The following is a 16,881-nucleotide window of genomic DNA, read 5'->3' on the forward strand; positions in this document are numbered from 1 at the left end:
TAGGGGCCATCTTGGTAGACTTTCGTCCATGAACCTTATGCCATGGTTGTTTTTCTCCCCAGAAAGATCTTTTAGTAACTGATCTTCTAACTGACATTTTTACAGATTAGGAAGCAGGCCAGCTGGAGGTCACACTAAATTAAACTCTGCTGAGCATCAAGGACAGCAGCACAGACAGCATCAATACAGGAAAATGCAGGTGTCTACACAGAAAGAGATTAGTTTATGTCTCCTTCAGTAAATGTGAAAAAATACTTCTTTGTGGTGCTTTCTTTGGGGAGAAATCACATAGTGGAGGGAGTAAGCAAATCCAAACAGGTTGCTATCTTTTTGCTTGTATTTTCATTTACATATTTAAATGAAGGAATAAAGAGTACATGAGTCTTTTTAGGTGTATACACACTGTCTTTTTATGTTAAACAAACTGAGCTGTCTATGAAACAAGCACCATTCAAGTCAGTTTTGTGTAAGCTCATTATTGATTCATTACACGTTTGTATGTGTTGGGGGAGTTGTTTGCTTTTTTTTTTTTAACATATTGTTTTTGGTTTTATGTTTGGTATGGAGGAGGAGGAGACATACATCTTTACTTAGTTAAGGGTAATTTAAAATTATTAGCCATAATGTACAGGATAGCCATGCTATATAATCCACAGACCTAAAGAAGTCAAATAACAAGCAGAGTTCAAGGGAGGATGGTTGAATCTGTCACAGAAAGAAAAACAAAATAAATATTGGAGGCTGATGAAAGGAGGGAACTGGATGGAAGAGAGGATGGGGAATGGAGGAAGGAGAGAGGTCAAATGTAGGGATAGAAAAGGGAAATCTGTGTGTATGGGAGCGATCTCTAGGATTTTCCAGAATCCTGGGGTGGAAAGAGGCTTTTGGCTTCTATGGTGGAGACTTTAGCTCAGACTCTTAAAATTAGGAGACATGGATCCAGAAGTGGTCACTTTCTGTGGCCAGTCAGAGCTCCCAGTGGCCAGGCAGGACAGCAAGCCACCCACAATACCTGCAACCTAAAATGTGTCCTGCCTACAACAGGTACATGGACAAAAATGGAGCAAAGACAAAGAATGGCCAACCAATGACTGCCCCAACTTGATATCCATCCAATGGGCAAGAGCCAATCCCTGGTTTGCAGATGACAGGACTTAGCATAACTGTCCTCTGAGAGGCACCACCCAGAAGCCAATGGAAAATCATACAGAGACACAAAGCCAAACAGATGGTGTTTGGCCAGTCTTCTGGAAGAGCTGGGGGAAGAATTGAGATACATGAAATGAACAGGGACTCCATAGGAAGACCAACTGAGTAGACTGAATCACCAACAAAAGGAGCAAAGGCTGTACTTAGACCCTCTGCACATAAGTAGCAGATGAGCAGCTTGGTCCCCAACCACAGGATCAGGGCCTCTCCCTGAATCTGTTATCTGTCTGCCTAACTGCCTGGCTGTGGATGCCTTTGGATCTCATTCCCCTAAATGGACTGCCTTGTCTGCTCACAGTGGGATAGGATATGCCAATGTACCTACTCCTGTGATGATCTGATATTGGGCATGGGGAGGGGAGGGGGCAATACTGAGAGAGGTTCCAGTTTCTCAAAAAAGAATGGAGGGAGGAATGGGGTGAGGTTCTGTCTGAGGAGGTACTGGAAGTAGAGGGTGGCTGATATTGGAATGTAAAGTGAATGAATAAATAAATTGTTAAAAAAGAAAAAAATATATTAGCCAAAAGTTTAGGATTTTAACACTCCTTAAGAAACCCAAGGAATATATAATCATTATATTTATATAGCCAGGATATATATTATATGCATGCACATTATATATACATATGAACATGGATTCAAGTACATATCAATAGGTAAATCTGCAGATGCTTAAATCAATGGATTGTCACTGATTTTACACATCATTAATAATGGTTTGGGCAGAGAATATAACTTTAATCATTGATGGAATCATGGTGGCCTGTCCCTCAATATCCTAAAAGAAAATTTCTAGCTAGGACAGAGATTAAAGTAAACCTTTCTTGAACCTAGAGCAAAGTGTAAAAACTTTGTATGTCTTAATAATTTATCAATATAGATTCATTAAAATCACAGCAGAAGTGTCACTAAATACTTCATTGAAAGGACAACAGAGAACATTTACCTGTAACTAAGGTTTTTTTCTGTTTTTTTTTTTTTTAACTTTAGACTAACTTTCAACCAATTAACTAGTGTCCTATGTCACAGTTCTTTTCTCATGACATTAGCTTTCTAAAAAAGTGGATATTTTATAGTTTTTACTAAAAATTTAATTGTTCATTGCCTTATTGTTAAACAATTAATATCAATAATGACATTCTTATTAATAATCAAATATATTTTTAATACTATCTGTTTGGGTGATTTGCTAGCTGCATAACTGGATGAATATATGCATGATGAATGTATAAATGCATGGATGGATGGGCAGGTGTCTCCATGCCTGAGTGATTGAATATATGGAGAAACAAGCCAGTACTTCTACAAGAAACATCACTCTTTCTTCTCTTCCACCAGCTCCAGTGTGAAATGATTAGTCATGAAGTTCAGGAAATCAGAGTATCTTTATGCAACACAAGGGCAAAATCAATCGCAATAACATTTGCGTTTCTGTGAAATCAATTTGATAGAAATAATTCGCCTACTAGTCGGCATGTCCTCTGAATTGCTAAGTACTACCCACTCAAGTGATTGAGAACGGCTTTCTATACATGTGATCGGCATATGCAAATTAAAATATCAGTGACTAAGGTGACATATGGCTTAATCTTTGCTTTAAGTGAAATCTTATCAGGCGTGAAAATGTTTAGTTGGAGATAGCATTCATCCTGACAGCATGAACTTTAGATGTTTTTTCTTTCTCTCTCTTAGAGCAGCAGTTATTGGTTTATCGTTAGTTTAATCAGAGGCAGGCAAGAAAAAGTGTTTGTTTTACATCCTCTATGCAGCCCACCTGCAAAATCAAGAAGATCACATTGGAAACGTGGCAGACAATGAAACTCAGTGATCGATGGCTAATTCTGTCCACCTGTTCCCAGGTATGTGCTTGGAGGCAGTTTCTCAAACACATTGGAAAACCCTATGCAGCTCTTCAAGTTCAAAATAAATAAAAGAATATTTTTCTTTTTACTGTACATATGCCAGGAATCTGTTCTCCTAACTGGAAGAGACAGTCTGTCATTTGATATTTCTCCACCACTAACTTTGCAAAGGAGGCCTGTCTTCTTGACACCCTTTTATCTCTGTTCTGAAAATCTTATTTCGAGGGTGAAAAGTGACCATTATCTCACTTTCTTATTTACACTGATTTTCTTGTAACTACTTTATTTTCAAAGGAGTGTCATTAATGTCCCTGTTGCTCTCATTGCTGAAGTTAACATTTCCAGTGATAAAATAGACAAAAGGCTGTAACATATATGGGTTTTTTTTTTTGGGGGGGGTGTGCTAATTAACTTATTATAATAAAGAAGAAAAGAAGAAAGTATATATAATTTTTCCAAAATCATTACACCATTTTTTACATGGATGAACTATTCACATCTGACCTCTGAATATGTCATTATTAGATATTAGCTAATCCATAGCTCCAGATGAAACATAAAATAATCCATTAATAGTGTCACAGTCAGTGATGGTTCACATGAGTTGTGGCTGATAGCCCTTGTCTAAGTGTGTTATCAATATGTTTTCTGAAACATAACTGATGTATGTCTCATCAATACACATGGCTAATGGGTAATTGGGTTCTACAAATGGTAAAGGGTTCTAGTTTATTCTTCTTAAATGTTCACAATCTTTGTCCTACAAAGAATCTAAGAACAGGGTTAGGTACATAAATCTTAGGTTAAAGAGTGCTGAGAAAGTGCTGAATGCCCTCACATATGTGAACAGGCAGATGTTATTACCTTAACTGGACAAGTGAGATTTCATTAATAGATATATTTATTCTATTATACATACAACAAAATTATTTTCTGGTAATAAATAAATAATAGAAATATTATTTATAAGTTTTTCTATATTTTTTCTGAAATGTAGCTTGTGACTAATTTGGAGAAAGATTTCACATGATACTTTACAAATTTATTCTCTCAGAGACACACATCTTCTGTCCAATACACAACTCAGCCCTGGGGAAGACTGAGTCCTCCAGCATTTCCCTACCTCCCAGCTCACAGGGAAAGCCAGACTGACTTTCAAGAGGTTTGCCTTAGACAGGGTCACAGGAGTCCGCCTCCCCCTGCCCCCCAAAAATATCAGGACAGCTCTGTTTGCATCACAGAAGGCCTGTCTACAAGGACAAACAGGCTCTGGTCAGAAACAGCGAGGCCAGTTAACATCAGAGATAACTGGCTGGCAAGATGCAAGGACAAGAACATAGGCAACAGAAAGCAATGACACACGAGACCATCAGAACCCAGTTCTCCCACCACAACCTGGACACTCTAACATCCACAAAAAGCAAGATTCTGACTTAAAATCCCATCTCATGAAGATTATAGAGGACTTTAAGGAAGACATAAATAACTCCCTTAAAGAACACAGGTAAACAGAAGCCCTTTAAAAAAGAACCACATAAGTTCTATAACATAAATTCTATCAGATCACCACAAACTTAGTCTTGTCTTCAATAACAACAAAAACAACAGAAAGCCTACATACTCACAGAAACTGAACAAGTCTCTACTTGGTCAGGGAAGAAATAAAGAAAAAAATAGAAGACATTCTAGAAATTAATGAAAATAAATGCACACTATACCAAACTTATGGGTCACAATGAAAGCAGTGCTAAGAGGAAAATTCATTGCACTAAATGCCTTCATAAAGAAATTAGAGCCATCCAACAGTAGTAACTCAACAGCACATCTGAAAGTTCTGGAACAAAAAGAAGCAAACACATTCAAGAGGAGCAAGAGGAATAGAAGGCAAGAAATAATAGCAGTAAAACCCTAAGACAGAAGTTATTGTCAGGGACTGGGGTATTGCTGTGATAGGCCTGACCATTCTTTTGTTTGGAAGAATATGGATTTTGGGACTTTGTATTTGGAAAGCAGTGGAATGCTTTAAATGGGGCTTAATGGGCGACCCTAGTAGGAATATGGAAGAGTGTTACCGAGAATAATTTGAGTCGTCCGAATCTGGCCCAAGCTGTTTCAGTGGAGAATTTTAATATGTGGCCTAGAGACAATTTTTGTGGCATTTTGGTAAGAATGTGACTTCATTTTTTTCTTGTTGGAAGAGTCTGCCTGAGGCTAAAGTGAACAAAGAAATCTGCATGGGTTTAGCTAGTTTCAATTCTCATGTGCTTTATTATTGCAAATTCTTCATTATATATTTCTGTGTTCTGCTCTATGAATGAAGCAAAGTACTGAATGATTTAAAAGTAATAATCAGTAGTACAGTAAAAGAATAAAATTCATAGAGAGATATATTTTCAAAATTTAAAACTGGAATATTCTGTTCAATTATATTCTCAAATTTAAAACAAAATAATCACAGGAGGCAAAGGGAGGGAAGGACCTGAATGGGAGAAGGGAGTGGGAGGGACAAATGGGGAGGCCCAGAATCAGGTATGGGAAGAGACAGGAGAGAATCCAAAGAGCCAGCAGAATGAATAAAATCATGTAGCGGTGGGATTGGGGAATAAAGGACCCACTAGAAAGTCCAAGATTCTAGGGATGGGAGAGGCTCCCAGGATCCAGTGGGGATGGCATTAGCTGAAATGCCCAACAGCGGGGAGATAGAACCTAAAGAGACCACTTCTAGTAGATATACATGGTCCCAGTTGAGGGATGGGGTCAACCACCCATCTCAAAAGTTTTAACCCTGAATTGTTCCTAGTTAAAGGAAATCCAGAGACAAAAATGGAGCACAGCCTGAAGGAAAGACTTCCCCACTCTGTGCTACATTCCATCCACAGACACCAAACCTGGACACTATTGCTGATGTCAAGATGTGCTTGGAGACAGGAGCCTGATATGGCTGTCCTCTGAGAGGCTCTGCAAGCACCTGACTAAGACACATGTAGATACTTACATCCAACCATTGAACTGATCCTAGGGACTGCAAAGGGAGAGTTGAGGAAAGGACTGAAGGAGATGAAGGGGATTGCAAGCCCATAGGAAGAACATCACTATCAACTAAGCAGACCCCTCAGAGTTCCCCAGGACTAAACCACCAACCAAAGACTATCCATGGGCTGTTCCAAGGCTCCAGCTAAATATGTAGCAGAGGACTGCCTGATTTGGCATCAGTGGGAGGAGAGGTGCATGGTCCTATGTAGGCTTGATGCCCCAGAGAAGTGGGATGCTAGAGGGATGAGACTGAATTGGGTAGGTGTGGGAGCATGCTTTTAGTGGCAAAGGGGAAGGGGATAGGGAAGGATGGTTGTGAAGATGAGACCAGGAAAGGGAAAAATATTTGAAATGTAAACAAATAAAATAATTAGTAATTAAAAATACAAAAACCAAAATAAAACAAATAAATTCTAATTCTCTCTCTGTCTCTCTGTCTCTCAACACACACACACACACACATACACACACACACACACACACACACAGAGAGAGAGAGAGAGAGAGAGAGAGAGAACTTGTTTAAGAGATAGTTGGAAGGATAGATAGATAAATGATAATATCAGAATACGTATATTAGATTGTAAATATGCAGCAATTTTTGCCTGGTAATTATTATGTACTAGTGTTTGGCTTTCAATAATAATTGGACAATTGCTGTCTCCTTGTTGTTGATGTCATTTATAGATGTAAGCAATCATGATAAGCTATAAAAATATTTAAAAATAAATCCTACCTTTAATATTGGATTTAGATATTAGGCTATTTTTAATGAAAAAAAACAGCAAATAAAAGTTTTAATAACACATCTTTGGTTTTTGACATGAAATAAAAATAAATTCATAACATTTGTGTTCTAAAATAAAACAATATAAATAGAAAATGTAACTATTACTGTAATTTTTAAGTCAAAATGTAACACTGTTACAAATGTGGTTGACATTCTTTGAAGTTATGTTTTCAGAAGAATTTCTTCTCTTTATTTTTTTGAAAAACAATTGACATAGTTTTAAAGTAATATCCATTCTTAATTTTTGTGATGGTTGTATTACTGGTATTTGCTTTCCTGATAAATAGTTTAACTCTTTAATGCCCAGACTTGCTCATCCATGGCAGAAACAGGGTAATTATGTGTGTGTGTGTGTGTGTGTGTGTGTGTTGTGTGTAACTTTTTTCTTTCTTTGGAAAATATTTTTTCTGCCAACATTATCTGGATATGCCCTCTCTGCCAAGGTTAATGACTCCATGATAATCAGAGACAGCCTGAGTCCTGGAGGCAAGGGTGTGTCTAATGTCTCAGCAAAATAGTACAATGCTTTGATCTTCAGGACAGCCCTGAAGGCTGTAGAAAAGAACTCTGAAAGCAATAGTTCAAAAATGTATAACTTCTCAACTATGCAAAATAAAAGGATACAATATGAATTACTTAAGGAACTTCAATGACCTAAAAGAGCAGAGGTAGCAACACGATGAGCCACTTTACCAGAAAGTTACAAAGGTAGACATATAAACAGGCAAGCGGATTCTTCATTTCAAGGTCAGCCTGGGACAAAGCTAATTTATTTCTAGGCATCCTCAGAATGATAATCTCAGGGTAGGATCTCACCCAGCTAAGTTTACAAAGGCAGGCAGATCTCTGATTTTTTTTTTTTTTTTGCAATGTTGAAAGAAAATAAGAAAGAAGGAAAGAAAGAAAGAAAGAAAGAAAGAAAGAAAGAAAGAAAGAAAGAAAGAAAGAAAGAAAAGGAAAGAAAAGAAAGAACAAAAAGATATACTTGCTGTCCTTTCCTAGGAGTTAAGGGACTAAGATCATAGAACATTGATTCATGGGATGGTCAAGAGAGAACCTGGAATAAATGACAGAATTGGTATGTAAATAAAAAAATAAGCTTTGATGTGCATGAAATGAGCTGGCAAAGAATGACAGCAGTTCTTTTTCTTAGATTTTTTTTTTCTAGTGGGACCTGTGCTGTCTGGAGATCTCTGAAGAGCAAACACAGCTCTTTTAAAAATATTTTTCTAACAAGATTTCTGTATTTGCTCAGAAAACCCATGGAGAGCAAGCATGGCTCTTTTAGAATTTTTCATAGATATTTTAGAATTTTTTCTAACATGATATCTGATCTTGGTCAAAAATCTTAAGAATTAATTAGAGAACTAATATCACTCTTTTTTTATTGGACATTTTCTTTATTTACATTTCAAAGGTTATCCCTGTTCTCAGTCTCCCCCTGTCCCCATCCCATCCCTGGAAACCCCCATCCCATCCCTCCTTCCCTGCTTCTATGAGGGTGTTCACCCACCCACTTCTGCCTCCCTGCCCTAGCATTTTCCTACACTGGGGCATCGAGCCTCCACAGGACCAAGGGCCTCTCCTCCCATTGATGCCCCACAAGGCCATCCTCAGCTACACATGTGGCTGGAGCCAGGGATGGCTTATAGAAGCTACCCAGAGAGAACTGCTTGAAGAGCTACCACAGCTCTTTGAAGAATGTTTTTCCTGGCTTTCTGATTTTGATTGGAAAACCCAAGAATTACCTTTAGGGTTGTTCTAACAGGAAGTCTTACTTGTTCAGAAAATCTATGCATTTTTTTCCTAGCAGCTTTTCTGTCTTTGATTGGAGAATCCATGAGCTATCCAGACAGCATTTAGAATTCTTTCTAGCATGAGAGTGCTGTGTCTACCAGGTAGCTGTCTCCATAAGAGGTGCTTCAAGCAGAAAGCTGACTACTAAGCCACCGACAGAGAGCTATTTGGAGCCCTCTTGAGCAGAACACAGGCCATCAGATTTGACTCATGATTTGACTTTTAGTCATTTGTCTCACTGTTCCCAGACACTCCTTTCTTAGACCCCCTCTCCAAGTCAAGGCTGGTCCTTGGTACTTTACTACTTGACACTCCATATTCCATTATATAGATATGCAGTAATTTAGTTTACTTTAGTCTTCCTATAATCTTAGACGAATGATTTTTGTTGTCATCACGAGTGTTGAATAAAGTGACTCTTTGTCACTCAGTTCTCTATTACTATAACAAGATACTAGAAATAACTGATGAAGATGTTTTATGTTCAAGTTGGCTCACAGATTCTAAGTGTTCAGTCTGTGACCAATTGGAACTATTATGTTAGATCCATGGCAATGCAGTGCCATGATGACTATTATGATGGAGAGCTAAATGCTCACCTCATGGTGGTTTGGACACAAACCAGGCAAAGCTTGAAGGAGGTAGAGACCAATAATCTGTTGAAGACTCTGCCTAAAATAACACTTTGAGTTAGAAACAAGAAAATTCCTCATAAGAAAAGTAATTTGAGAAAACTATGAAAACTTTATATTTGCGTTGTTATAAACTGACAAGTTTCTCTGCAGAAGAATGTGTCAGTGCTTTTCTATTTCAACGGTTTGTGAACATGACTGTTTCAATAACCATATCGAATCTTAATTCTCATTATTACTTTGTTGGCAAATACGACCTCATATTTGGGTTAGTCTTTTTATTTATGTGTTTACCTATAATTTCTAGAAATCTGCATGGGCTTAGCTAGTTTCAATTCTCATGTGCTTTATTATTGCAAATTCTTCATTATATATTTCTGTGTTCTGCTCTATGAATGAAGCAAAGTACTGAATGATTTAAAAGTAATAATCAGTAGTACAGTAAAAGAATAAAATTCATAGAGAGATATGTTTTCAAAATTTAAAACTGGAATATTCTGTTCAATTATATTCTCAAATTTGCCTTCTTGAAATATACTGTAACAGAATGGTAACACTGTAATTAAATAATCTTAAATTTCTTAAAACTTTACATTGTTAAACATCTAAAAGTGATTTTAAAGATTTACCAAAGGCTTCTGGGTATTGTCAGAATCTGTACTTTCAGAACTTGTAAGTCAAAAGCAAGAACATCATGAGCTCAAGGCTAGCCTGGGCTATGGAACAATTCTTTGTCTCAAAAAATGATGAAATATGTAGAAGGATAAATAAATTATTCAGAAGTATTCAAAATCTTTCAGTTGTAATCTGCTCTTCAAATGGGATGAGAATAGCCTTTTATACCACAGAAGAGTGAACATCAGGGATTTATTAGAATTTTCAACATGACATCTATTAGATTATAGTAATCCCTAGTCTCATGTAGATGAAAAAAAAGCTATGTTAACTAGATAACTCAGTCACAGGATCTCCTGGCTTCAATGTAGTAAAATCTGAGCATTTCCAGTTAAATGGTCAAATTGCCATTAACATTTGACACTAGTGAATGAGAACTCTCCGCTCCCCTTTTCTTGTTAAATGTAGTTAATTACTCTGCAATAGGGTCACCATGATAAAATTTCTTAGGTTTGGAGTCTCCTTTTGGCTCCCTAGTCACAAAATGAGCTGACAAGTGTTCTGTGTGTAAACCAGGCAGCTTTAATTAGTTTGTTTCATAAAAGAATGGCTAAATTAAGCACAAACTGACATGAGTTAACCTTACTATAATTATTCCAGGGAAGACTTTCCCATGGTTTCTCCAAAACAGGTAGTGTTCAGAAACAACAGCTTTAACTGTTTATGAATTGAAATATCCAACTTAATTGATAGTAACAATATCTCTGATCCATGCTGAAGTAAATCTCAGTTTTTATTTGATTTATAAATCATAATATTTCTTATTTTTTATTCCAACTATCACTTTTTAAAATGTTTTTAAATGATTGATAACTGACTACAAATTAATGAGTCCACTAATTTTTTATGTTTCAGTTTCAACAAATTGTTGCCTCTGAGGTTTTACATGCAGAATGTTTCTTCCATTTACCATAGCATGACTTTTCTACCTTCTCCTCTCTCCCTATCTCTCCCCCCCCCCCCCTCTCTCTCTCTCTCTCTCTCTCTCTCTCTCTCTCTCTCTCTCTCTCTCTCTCTCTCTCACACACACACACACACACACACACACACATAATGGAGTGTACAGCAGATAGAATGGCATTCTAAACACTGAAGAACTAGATTTTAGTTCTAAAATAGATGTGTTTATGTGACATAATTCTCAAAGGTAAGACTCTCAAATCTGATCATCTACAGATTTTAAATGTAAAATAAATGACCAATAGTCTGTTGAGCAAAATCTCTGCCATAGAATTTTTTGAAGAAAGACCCACTGGTGATGTGTTTGACCTAAGTGACACAAAGCATCATCCTATTTTCTCCTTTGCCATTGTCATTCAATTATGAAAAAGTACCTCTGATTCCCAGAGTTTTCTTCTTTTAAATTTCATTTAAAATTCCATTTATTTACTTTGTAATGCATACTTTATGCATATGTACACATTTGCCATGTATGTGTAGAGTCCATAAGAAAATTTTAAAAACTGATTCTCTCATTTAAACATCTGGGTCTGAGGAATCGAACCAAGTCCTCATGATTGTGGGGAACACATGCCTTTTCCCCCCCATTTCTTTATTTATGTATTTATTTATTTATTTATTCATTCATTCATTTATTTATACTCCAGACTCTACTTACCCCCAGTCCACATCCCACACTCATTCCCCACCCCCTGTCTCCACAAGGATGTCCCTACCTCCCACCCACCATGCAACCAGACCTCCAAACTCCCCAGGGCCTCTAGTCTACTGAGGGTTTGGTGCATGCTCCCTGACTGAATCTAGACCTGGCAGTCCTCTGCTACTATGCACCAAGGGCCTCACATCAGCTGGCATATGGTGCCTGGTTAGTGATCCAGTGTCTGGGAAATCTTGGGCATCCAGGTTAATTGAGACTGCTGGTCCTCCTACAGGGTTGCCATCCTCCTCAGCTTCCTCCAGATCCTTCCTAATTCAACCACAGGGGTCAGCAGTCTTCTTCCCCTGGTTGGGTGCAAATATCTGCATCTGACTCTTTCAGTCTTTCTAGGTGTGGTCATAATAGATCTACCTTTGTGAGTACTCCATAGCCTCAGTGATAGTGTCAGGCCTTGAGACCTACCCTTGAGCTGGATCCCACTTTAGGCCTGTTGCTGGACCTTCTTTTCCTCAGGATCCTCTCCATTTCCATCCCTGCAGTTCCTTTAGACAAGAACAATTATGGGCCAGAGTTTTGACTATGGGATGGCAACCCCCGCCATCACTTGATGTCCTGTTTTTCTGCTGGAGGTGGGCTCTATAAGTTCCATCTCCCTACTGTTGAGCATTTCATATAAGGTCCCTTCCTTTGAGTCCTGAGAGTCTTCCACCTCCTAGGACTTTGATACATTCTGAAGGGTAGCCCCAACTGAAGGTGGGAACCTTCAGAGGTTTCCTGTCTCCATTCTTTTTGCTGGCCCTCAGGGCCCAGTCCTTTTCCCTCACCCAATACCAGATCAGGTTCCCGCCCCCATCCCACCCCATTCCACTTTCCCTCCCAGGTCCCTCCATTCCTCTCTACCTGTGATTGCTTTCTTCTCCCTCCCAAGTGGGACCCAAGGCATCCTCATTGCCCCTCCACCCAGCTTGTTGACCTTTTTGAGGTCTATGAACTGTATCTTGGGTATTCTGTAATTTAATTTTTTGACTAATATCCACTTATTAGTGAGTATATACTACGCATGCATGTACATTTGGGTCTGAGTTACTGCACTCAGGATGATATTTTCAAGTCCCATCCATTTTTCTGTAAAACTCAGGATGTCCTCATTCTTAATAGCTGAGCAGTTATTCCATTGTGTAAATGAACAAAATTTTTTTATCCATGCTTCTATCATGGGACATCTGAGTTGTTTCCAGCTTCTGGCTATTACAAACAAGACTGCTGTGAACATAGTGGAACATGTGTCCCTGTGGCATGGTGAGGCATCTTTTGGGTATATTTTCAAGAGTGGTATTGTTGGGTCTTCAGGTAGATCTATTTTCAATTTTCTGAGGAACCTCCAGATTGATTTCCAGAGTGGTTTTCCAGTTTGCAATACCACCAGCAATGAGGAGTGTTCCTCTTTCTCCACATCCTCGCCAATGTGTGTTGTCACCTGAGGTTTTGATCTTAGCCATTTTGATTAGTGTAAGATGGAATCTCAGGGTTGTTTTGATTTGTATTTCTCTGATCACTAAGGACTGAACATTTCTTTAGGTGTTTGTCACTCATTCGAGATTCCTTTGTTGTGAATTCTCAGTTTATTTCTGTACCCCATTTTTGAATGGATTGTTTGGTTTTTTGTTTGTTTGTTTGTTTTTGTTTTGTTTTTTTGTTGTTTTTTTGTGGTTAGGTTCTTGAGTTCTTTATTTATTTTGGATATTAGCCCTCTATTGGATATGGGCTTAGTGAAGATTTTTTTCCCAATGCATCAGGGGAGCACATGACTTTGCACACTGAGCCATCTTACTCTTCCTTTCAAAGTCTTTTGCAGTGTGTAGTTTATAATTGTCCATGGAAGGGGCTCATAATAATTTGGAAGATAGGAATGAGCAAGAAGTTATTTTTGTAGGAAAAACATTAAATTCTGAAACCAGTAATCTAGCTTCTGGAGAGTCTTTGGAAACTGAGATGGGAGATATGTACAGCAGTGCTTAGGCAGGCCTCTGTGTATGTTCACAGCAAGATTCTGTTAGAAAATTTGTCCTGTTATTGGTGTTGTTTCATTTTGTGAACGACAACAGGGAACTTAAAAATCAATAAATGCACATGCATATATGTACACATACTCACATACACACCCACCCACACACACTCACACACCTACCCCTCCACAAACACATCTAAAAGGAACATGCTATAACAATTTTATATGAAAGTATATTCTAAAAATATAGTCTAGATTGTCAAAATGTTTCTTTGAAAACTGAAAGTCATGACTTTGTTAACATAAAATTTAAAATTTAAGTTGTCTACATTGGCCCACAGTCATGAGGTAGAAGAACAGGATTGTTTAGAGTTTCAGGCTGTGCTCCTAATGGGTGGCTTGGGTCACTCCATGCTTTACACCATCATCCTCCAGTCCTTGCTCACAGTCTTACTGCCACCATGCCTATGTTCATAGTGAACACCAATGTTCCCTGCGCCTCAATGTCAGAGGGCTTTCTCTCAGAGCCCACCCAACAGCTGGTGCAGGCCACCTGCAAGTCGGCACAGTACATTGCAGTGCACGTGGTCCAGGACCAGCCCATGACTTTTAGCAGCATGAACGACCCTTGTGCCTTCTAAAGTCTGCACAGCATAGGCAAGACTGATGGAGCACAGAACCGCAACTACAGCAAGTTGCTGTGCAGCCTGCAGTCTGACAGCCTGCTCATCAGCCTGGACCTGGTCTCTACATCAACTATAAAGACATGAAAGCAGCCAACGTGGGCTGGAATGGTTGCACCTTCGCTTGAGTGCTAGCCTCACCTACCTGCACCGCTGTTCTTCGAGCCTTGCTGCAGGCAGTGCTCTGTGTTCATCCACCTGTAGCAATGCCCACCTTCCGGTCAGGAGAAATAAATGGTTTAAGAAACTACACACACACACAGAGAGAGAGAGAGAGAGAGAGAGAGAGAGAGAGAGAGAGAGAGAGAGAGTTTAAAAGCACAAATGAAAAAAAGTTAAATCTGGAGGTGTAAGCTATAATAGTGTCTGTTAATGATTGACATTATGTTGTAAGAATGAGTGTTGTAGGAATGAGATTTCCCAGGCTGCCATGATGGATCAGCAGAGACTTACTATCAAGTATGATGACCTGAGATGGATCCATAAGACTCATATGGTAGAAGGAGAATACTGACTCCTGTAAATAGTCCTCTGGCTGCACATGAACTCTGTGGAACACATGTACTCTGGAAATACACACACACACACACACACACACACACACACACACACACACACACAGAGTGCAAAAATAAAAGCATACAACAATATTTTAAAGGGAATATTTCAGAAATTAAAGTGAAAACGTGTAAGATATATTCACAATAATTTTTACAATTAAAAAATCATGCTTCTAGAACTCTGTGAATACATATATTACATATCTTTCTGTAGCTCAGTGGTGACATTATGATGAGTTTACTCTTTGTGCCTGTCTTTACCATTTTTCTATGATGAATGTGCATTTATTGGGTAATTAAAATGTCATTTGCCATGGGAAAAAATTCTGTAGATTTGTGTTTACTGACACTAACTTCTGTTTGTCATTTGTAATTTTAAGTGGGAAAACACATTAGAGTAGTTAGTATTATTTTATTTTTAGAAAAAAATCATGTTTATGACTATTTTCCCAGTATTTATTTTTATGAACCTCATATGTGCCTATTGTCAGTAAAGTCCATAGAACAACTGATACCCTGGAACTAAAGTTATAGCTACTAATGAGCCACTACTAATTTGGGTGCTTAGAATTAAACTAAGGTCCTCTCTAAGAGAAGGAAGTGATCTTATTTACTGGACAATCATTCTTTCCCCACATGGCATTATTACACACACACACACACACATACACACACACAAACTAATGTATTATTTCTTGAAGATGACATCACTTTGTTGATGTTTGCCTTGATCATTTGTGGGAAAATACAAGGACATCTCTCTTCTTATTCTTTTATTCCTCTCTTTCTCTCTCTTCCATTAAATTAATATATAATAAGCATTTAGTGCTATTCTAGTCTTATGACTTACATTTACTAATTATGATACATATGTTCACTGATTATAATACACGCATTTAATTTTCTGATTTGTTTTGTTTTGTTTTGTTTTGTTTTGTTTTGTTTTGTTTTTCAAGACAGGGTTTCTCTGTGTAGTCCTGGCTGTCCTGGAACTCACTCTGTAGACCAGGCTGGCCTCAAACTCAGAAATCCACCTGCCTCTGCCTCCCAAATGCTGGGATTAAAGGCATGCACCACCACTGCCAGGCTTCTGATTCTTCTAAGATTGGAAAATTTGGGTATGCTTCTCTGCTTTTGAAAAGTGTTCAACACCCACACACTACCATATGCCCATAGCTGGGTGCAGAGAGAGCTCAGATTTCAGCAGATGCCCAAACCCCACCCCTGCGGAATGCTACTCTCCTTCTGCCCCCTCCCGGACCTGAGGCCTGGAGCAGACCCCTGCCTGGTCTGCTCCTGTATGGACACCGGATCCTGAGACATCCTAGAGGGTCCACTGAACCTAGAGCAGCAGAGGTACCACTGAACCCAGAGCGGCAGAGGAACAACTGAACTCAGAGCGACAGACAACATATCCCAAGACATCCTAGAGGAGCCACTGCACTCAGAGCAGTGGACATCTTATCCTGAGACATCCTAGAGGAGACACTGCACCCAGAACATTGGACACCTAGCTGGTCTGCTACCTTGGAGACACTATATCCTGAGACTTCCTAAAGGAACCACTGTACTCAGAGCAGCTGGAGCTCAGGATTAAAAGATCACAGAGACATCTGGACCCTGAGGAGATCAGACACAAGCAAGATAACTGGAAAGTCAGGCTCCAGTCAGAGACAGTGAGTACAGGTAGCACTACAGTTAACCAGATGGTGAAAGGCAAGCACAAGAACATAAGCAACAGAATCCAAAGTTACATGGCATCATCAGAACCCAGTTCCCCCATCATAACAAACCTTGAACATCCCATCACACTGAAAAGCAGGATTCAGAATTAAAATCACTTCTCATGATGATGATAGAGGACTTTAAGAAAGACATAAATAACACTCTCAAAGAATGTAAGGAGAACACAGGTAGACATGTAGAAGCCCTTAAAGAGGAAACACAAAAATCCTTTAATGAATTACAAGAAAACACAACCAAACAGGTGAAGGAATTAAACAAAACCATTCAA

The 16,881-nt window shown here is 38.6% G+C and overlaps 1 pseudogene; it reads left to right on the top strand.

The window, feature by feature from the left end:
* The first annotated feature begins 14,085 nt into the window (after window positions 1-14,085).
* Window positions 14,086-14,435, top strand: LOC143436633 (macrophage migration inhibitory factor pseudogene; annotated as a pseudogene).
* Window positions 14,436-16,881: the final 2,446 nt, after the last annotated feature.

Source organism: Arvicanthis niloticus, chromosome 23 (genome assembly GCF_011762505.2).
Source record: "Arvicanthis niloticus isolate mArvNil1 chromosome 23, mArvNil1.pat.X, whole genome shotgun sequence".
Lineage (NCBI taxonomy): Eukaryota > Metazoa > Chordata > Mammalia > Rodentia > Muridae > Arvicanthis > Arvicanthis niloticus.